Source organism: Apteryx rowi, unplaced genomic scaffold (genome assembly GCF_003343035.1).
Source record: "Apteryx rowi isolate R43461 unplaced genomic scaffold, aptRow1 scaffold_6, whole genome shotgun sequence".
NCBI lineage: Eukaryota > Metazoa > Chordata > Aves > Apterygiformes > Apterygidae > Apteryx > Apteryx rowi.
This window is the reverse complement of record NW_020450871.1, coordinates 2,305,109-2,311,967: the sequence shown is the minus strand read 5'-3', so window position 1 is coordinate 2,311,967 and position 6,859 is coordinate 2,305,109. Positions and strand designations below refer to the sequence as shown.

General features: G+C 60.4%; 1 protein-coding gene across 1 annotated transcript in view; it reads right to left on the bottom strand.

The window, feature by feature from the left end:
* RNF216 (ring finger protein 216) overlaps nucleotides 1-190 on the bottom strand; it is an 86,555-nt gene extending 86,365 nt beyond the window's left edge. Inside the window, exon 1 of the mRNA XM_026083074.1 lies at nucleotides 172-190. The gene's annotated coding sequence lies outside the window, so the exon portion shown is untranslated. The remainder of the gene's footprint in view (nucleotides 1-171) is intronic.
* Nucleotides 191-6,859: the final 6,669 nt, after the last annotated feature.

Below are 6,859 nucleotides of genomic sequence, written 5' to 3'. Positions count from 1 at the left end.
CCGTCCGACCCCCCGCTTCATTTAGCCGCCGCTGCCCGGCTCCTTCCGGCCTGCGCGCGCCACGTGACCGCGCCGCCCCGCACCATAGAGAGGAGGCCGGGAGAGCGGAGGGGGAGGAGAACGGGGAGAGAAAGACAGGCGGCTGGAGCGGTCCTGTCGCGGCAAACCTACCATAGAGGCGGAGAGGCGGTCCTCCAGGCGGCCTTGCTCCGCCCCCTTCCTTCCTTTAAATGTTTTCGAGGGAAGGGGCGGGGCCTCCAGGGAAGGGGCGGGGCGAGGAGGCGGCACGTGCTTTGCGAGGGGAGGGGGCAGCCGTGTGCTCTGCCGAGGGGGGCAGGTGCCCCATAGGGGGAAGGTCCCCTATGGGGGTATTCTGCCAAGGGGGGGGCAGGTCCCCTGTGGGGGGGCAGGTCCCATATGGGGGTATCCTGCCAAGAGGGGGCAGGTGCCTTATGGGGGTGCAGGTCCCATATGGGGGTATCCTGCTAAAGGGAGGCAGGTCCCCTATGGGGTGCAGGTCCCATATGGGGGTATCCTGCCAAGGGGGGGCACGTTCCCTATGGGGGTGCAGGTCCCCTATGGGGGTATGCTGCCAAGAGGGAGACAGGTCCCATATGGGGGTATTCTGCCAAGGGGGGGGGCAGGTCCCCTATGGGGGTGCAGGTCCCATATGGGGGTATCCTGCCAAGAGGGGGGCAGGTCCCATATGGGGGTATTCTGCCGGGGGGGGGCAGGTCCCATATGGGGGTATCCTGCCAAGAGGGACAGGTCCCCTATGGGAGTGCAGGTGCCCTATGGAGGTACCCTGCTAAAGGGAGGCAGGTCCCCTATGGGGGTGCTCTGCCAAGGAGGGGGCGGGTCCCCTATAGGAATGCAGGCCCCCTATGGGAGTGCAGGTGCCCCATGGGGGTGCCCAGTTGGGGGTGGGGGCAGGACCCCTACGGAGCACCCTGCAGAGGCAGGCGCAGGCCTCGCTGGGGAGGGAGCCCGGCTGGGAGGAACCGCGGCCGCTGCAGGCGCCTGCTACGGCAATAAATCCCGTGCACGAGACCGGGGAGCAGCACGCCATCCCCCTTCCCAGGACGCGCCGCCTTGCTGGAGCTCCTTTCCCACGTCTTTAAAGAGGCGTCATTAAACCGAGCCATTTGCAAGCGCTCGGAGAGCTTGGGATCAAAAAGCCGCTTAGGAGCCGGGGTTTACGAGCGCATGCAAATCGCCCAAATGGCATTTCCACCCGATGTGAAATAGCAGCGCCGGCAGTTCGGTGACCCCCATGTCTGCCGGCGCCAACCGGGGCTGCATCAGCTTGCGGATGCTCCGGCTATTTGTGTCGCTCTCGCCACCAAAGTAGCTGAACGGCTCTCGTGTTCAGATAAATATAAACTAGCTGATTCAGTTTAGGAGACAAAAAGAACAATTTTCCCCGTGGCCCGTAGCAAAAATAAACTTAGGCCAACAACCCTGCTATATACAAGCAATTAATTCTATTTGCATATAAACAAAACAAAATGTTGTGCGTTAGGCAATCGCTGCGAAACTCCCGTCAATAAAAAGCTGCCACCAACYGGGCTCTAATAAAAGTAACATAATAAAATTGCCTCGTGGTAATTTTTCTTACGGCATTTCATGGAATTTTTGAGGGCTGGAAAAATAAGTTGCATACCCCAGCTATTTCAAGGAGCCTCTGTGTTGCTAGTGCACGGGGAAGGGCTCAGGCCTTCCGGATTTCCTCTAAGGCAGCCGCGGTTTCGATTAAACAATAAGGATTTGAAATGAGACGCAGACCCCCGCTGCAACGCTTTGCGCTCCTATCGTCCGTGTCCAAACGGCTGTATCAAGGCACAAGATTGTGGAAAACAGGTTTCCTGGAATAAAAGCGTGAAAGCATCGACTACCGTGGGGCGTCCTTATCTGCTTCATCTCCGTTCCGGCACGAATCGGTATTTACTGATTTTGCAACGCACCCCACTTCCGAGCCAGAAAAGGTTCCGTCAATGCTGCCAACCGCAGGCAATTTATTTTCTCCAAAGCCAACTTGCGGAAAGCGAGTATGCCAAGGCACGAAGCCGAGCGGTGGCACACACAATTTCCGAGCAGAGCCCCTGCGCGAAGCCCGAGCTGGCCGGTTTCGGTTTTGCCACGTGCGCACCGGCGCAGAGCGCGATGCAGAGACCTCAGGCAGGGAGGAGAATATTTGCACACCTCATTCATTAGATGGGAATTATTAGTCACGACCTGTATTCAGGGCTGCCRGACCGGGAAACCCGTCCGTCGTGGGACGGCTCTGCCAGCAGCTGGGACGTGGCGGAGGGGAGCAGCGCCCTGGTGCAAAGGGGCCCAAGGGGACGAGCAGAGAGGCGGAGGGACAAGGACAGATGCAAAGGGACAAGAGGAGACACAAAGGGACAAGAAAAGATGCAAAGGGACGAGAAGATGCATGAAGGGGTGAGAAGAGACGCAAAAGGATGAGAAAAGACACCAAAGGATGAGAAGAGACACGAAGGGACAGGAAGAGACGCAAAGGGACAAGAAGAGACAAAAGGACAAAAAAAGATGCAAAAGGATGAGAAGAGACAGAAAGGGAGGAGAAGAAGCAAGAAAGGACAAGAAAAGACACAGAATGACAAGAAGAGCTGCAAAAGGATGAGAAGAGCCACCAAAGCGCCAGCTGGCCCCGCTGGGCCGCTGCCCTGGCTCTGGGGAGCATTAAGGAATCGCATCGTTGGACATGTCGTCCCTGTGCAATGCGGGTGGGAATTGCATCACTGGATGTGTCGTCCTGGTGCAACGCAGGTGGCAATTGCATCATTGGACGTGTTGTCCCTGTGCAATGCATGCAGGAATCACATCCCCGGATGTATCGTCCTGGTGCAACGCAGGTGGCAATTGCATCCCTGGATGTGTCGTCCCTGTGCAACGCTGGCAGGAATTGCAGATCCGCGGCCCAGTGCGGGGTGCAGCCGAGGGTGCTGGACTTTGGGGTGATCAGAGCGGTCGTGCCGGTGGCAGAGGCGGGTCGGGCGCGCGGTGCGGCTGCTCCCTCACCTGCGCGTTACGTACTGTCGCGCGTGCCGTGCTCACCTCGTGTGAAAAGCCCCCGGTGCTCGAGCCCCGTTCGGCCCCCGCGCAGGCACCCGCAGGCCGTTTCAGAGCCGGGACGAGGAAGCGGAGACGATGGCGGGAGGCAGCGCTGCGGACGGAGCCGGCGGGCGAGCCCCAGCCCCGGGCGCTGCTGCAGCGCCGCGCACGCAGCGTTTTGGCCGCGGTGGTGCAGGACCCCCGCCTCCTCCCATCTCAGCCTGACCCTGCGGCAAGGCACACGGCGAAGCGTCCCCTCTGCTGCCGGAGTCCCCGCGGCCGCCCGGCTTCGCTGCAGGAGAGGAGAGGGCCGACGGGGCGAGGGGAGGAGGGGGCCGCGCCGAGAGGGGCATTGAGCAGCTGCTCCTCCACGTCCTGCCCGGCTGCTGCCGCTACAGCCGCCTTTCCGGGAATCCCTGGGCATGCTGGATCTAGAAGGTTTCTAGGCACTTCCCAGATCTAGAACCCTCCTAGGGTGGCTTCGCTCCAGAGCCTGTCTAGGAATTCCTGGCGTACGCTAGTGTCCCCAGACCAAGAACTTTTCTAGGAAAACCCAGATCTAGCACATTTTCTCAGGAACTCCTGCATCTAGAACACGTCTAGGCAATTCCTGGGTCATCTCTCCTCAGGATTCCCCAGAGCCAGAACACTTCCAGGAATCCCCAGATATAGAAGGTTTTTCTAGACTTCCCAACCTAGAGCAGTTATAGGTCTGCCTACCTAGAACGATTCTAGGCTCCATTACCTAGAACAATTCTAGACTTGACCTAGAACTGTTCTAGGCTCCATCATCTAGAACAGTTCTAGAGTTGACCCAGAACAGTTCTAGGTTATATGATCTAGAGCGGTTATAGACTTGTTGCCCTGGGTTTCTCAGCTCTGCAACCCTTCCATGACTTTTCACTGCTCTAGAAACCTTTCTAGGAATTTGCAAACCAGAAACATTTCCAGGATCCTGATCCAGAACCTTTTCAAGGCATGCCCACCCAGATTTAGAAGGTACTGACCTAGAACTGCCCCCCATCAACCTGGAACAGTTCTAGGCTCCCTGATCTAGAATGGTTCTAGACTCACCGCTCTAGAATGGTTCTAGACTTAATGATCGAGGTGGATCTAGAACGGTTCCAGGCCAAATTTCCAGATCTGGAACCTCTCCAAGGACGTCGCCACTCTAGAGCCTTTCTGGGAATACTGCTGCTCTAGAACCTTGGGTCTGGCCCTTCTTTGCTCTAGAACCCTTCTGGGAATTCCACATGTATCCATCCCACCCCCCCCCCATCTAGAGTCTTTCCAGGATCTTCCCTGCTTTAGAACCTTCCTCCAAATGCCCCAGTCCAGAACCCTTCCTGGAATTCCCAGATCTAAACCACCCCACCCCCCCAATCTAGAACACCTTTAGAGACTCTTCCGAGGCCTTCCCAGATCTAGAACCTCTCTGGGGAGTGCCCCCCCCCGCCCCGTGCCATCACCCCTCCAGACATCTCCAGTTCAAGACCCTTTGCGCCAGTTCCTGCCTTGTGCCGGGGGACTGCTCTGCTGCGCCCATCCCTAACTGGGAAGGTGCCCAGCTCGAGCACCAACCTCGGGGGACGGTATAGTCGAACCCGGATCCCCTGACACAGTAACCAAGAACCCCATTTCCATGAGGTCCTGGATCGGGAACCTCACCAGGTTCCCCCGCTCAAGACCCCCGCTGAGTTAAAGGAGGGAGGCCCGAAGTGCCCTCCGCGGAGCCACCTGCCAGACCAATGCCTGCTGCCGGGAGGTGGCACCCCCCGCCAGACCCGCGCCCTGGTCCCCCTGGGATCTCCTGGCCGTGTCAGCAGCGTCCCTCAGCAGCGAAACGAGAGCGAAACGCTTACCCGCATCGCCAGGCCGCCCAGGGTTTCGCTCCCGTCCTTGTCCTCCAGGCRCCGGGCTGATCCCGCTCATGGCCGAGACGCGCAGCAATAGCRGACATGTGCGTTTCCAGCGTCCAGGGTCGGGGCCGTCCTCCGCCCCTGCGTGCCACCGACCACTGGAGTGTGTCCGGCCGCTGCCAGCGCCGTGCTGCCCGCGCAGCCGTTAAGCCTTAATGAACCTGGCCCAGAGGGCTGCAGTTCTGTCACCTCCTTCCCCCTGGAAACTTCATTCCAGCTTTCCCTCCTCCCCTTCCCCTTGAGGAAACCCGCGGAATTGCTGCCTTTCCGTATTTCTGAACCAGCGTGAAAATAATAAGAGAGAATTATGTCCCCGTCACCCTGCAAAACCACTCGGATGCTCAAAAGCGCTAGAAAAGCCCGTCTGTTAGCGAAGCCTGTGGGAGTTTTAAAGGGATTCTGGAGAAACCCGTCACGTTTTTCTGGTGGCCCAGATCATTTCATCTCTGCTCCAGTTGAAGGCATTTTTTTCACTCCTGTTTCCTCCTCCTATTTCTCCTTTTCCAGGACATCCAGGAAGTCCTCGCAAGGTGCTGCCCCTGCTTTGCAGTAGCAGCAGCATGATGAGCTGCTGGACCAGACACCGAGGGATGTGGTGCGAAGGGAAAACTTGAAGGGAAACCCACAGTCGGAGCCAGCACGAGGCGCTGCCGTGACGCACGACGGCTGCCGTTGATCCGCTCCCATTGCCGCCGTCTTTGTTTTTCCGGGGCAGCCGGTGCCCCAGCGCTGGCGGACGGCACGGGGTGGGCGACGGTGCAGCCGGGGTCATGGGCGAGCATCCGCTGCCCTCGCACGTGCCAGCGCCCCCGGCCCCGCGCGGCCACCCCCGTGCAATGACTTAGGCCTGGTTTAAGCTGCTCGATTACAACGCAGGGAGAAGATTACCGGGGCTTTGCAGGGACTTAGCGGTTAATAACCTGGAGCTGGGCTGGCCACAGCAGGATGGGGAGGGAGAAGGACCACAAGGAGGTTGCAGGGAGAAGAAGTCCCCGCAGCCGCTCCGGCAAGCTCTTACCTTCCCGGCACGGATGCGCCCTTGCACGGGCCGCTGCTGCCAGGGCTGCAGGCGCCAAGGTTAAAAACCGGCATCCGCAAGGTGCTGCATGGGGAGCGCAAGCGGGATTTCGGTGTTTCCCTGCTCTCTGGGCTGCGTTTCGGGTCCCCGGACGGGCTCGCCGGTGGCGGCTCTTGCACAGCCTCCTTCGGCTCGTCGGCAGCCCTGGCACGGGAGCCTTGGGGTCGAGGAGCRAGGGATGCGGTGAGGCTTAGGCGAAGGGGAACCGCGCGTAGGGGCGCTAGTGAAGACATCAGAAACCGGTCGCGCTGGGAATAAATCCRTGCTGATGTGGGAATCCCAYGCCGTTCGCTCCCCAGCCCGGCTCRCGTGTGGACGGGGCCAGGGTTACGCTCGCCTCATCCTGCACCTTCGCCTCCTCCGAGCGGGGGGCTAAACCCGGCCGTGCAGAAACCACGGGAGCAAGCGCTGCTTCAGCAGGGAAATCCGCCCCCCCCTGCTCCCTCCTCCCTGAGCCCGGAGCCRCCCGCACCGAAGGGAGAGCAGGGCAGCGTGGAAACCGCAGCCCGGGAGGAAGGGACGGAGGGACGGAGGGATCCGCGAGGCTGCTCGCTGCCGAAACCCCGGTGAAGAGGCCGGGTGCCGGCTCCACGGGGAAGCGGGCACCGTGCGCCCGCGCTCCCCCCCTCCGCGCAGGCAGGAGGGACAAATCCCACCTCCGTGGGGCCGCCGGCTCCCCGGTCCCCTCCCTCGCTGCCCGCGYGGGGAGCCGACGGCTTGGGCAGCCCGCGGAGGGGCAGCGGAGCCGGCGGGAGCGCACGGCGCTTCCCGCAGCCCCCATCCC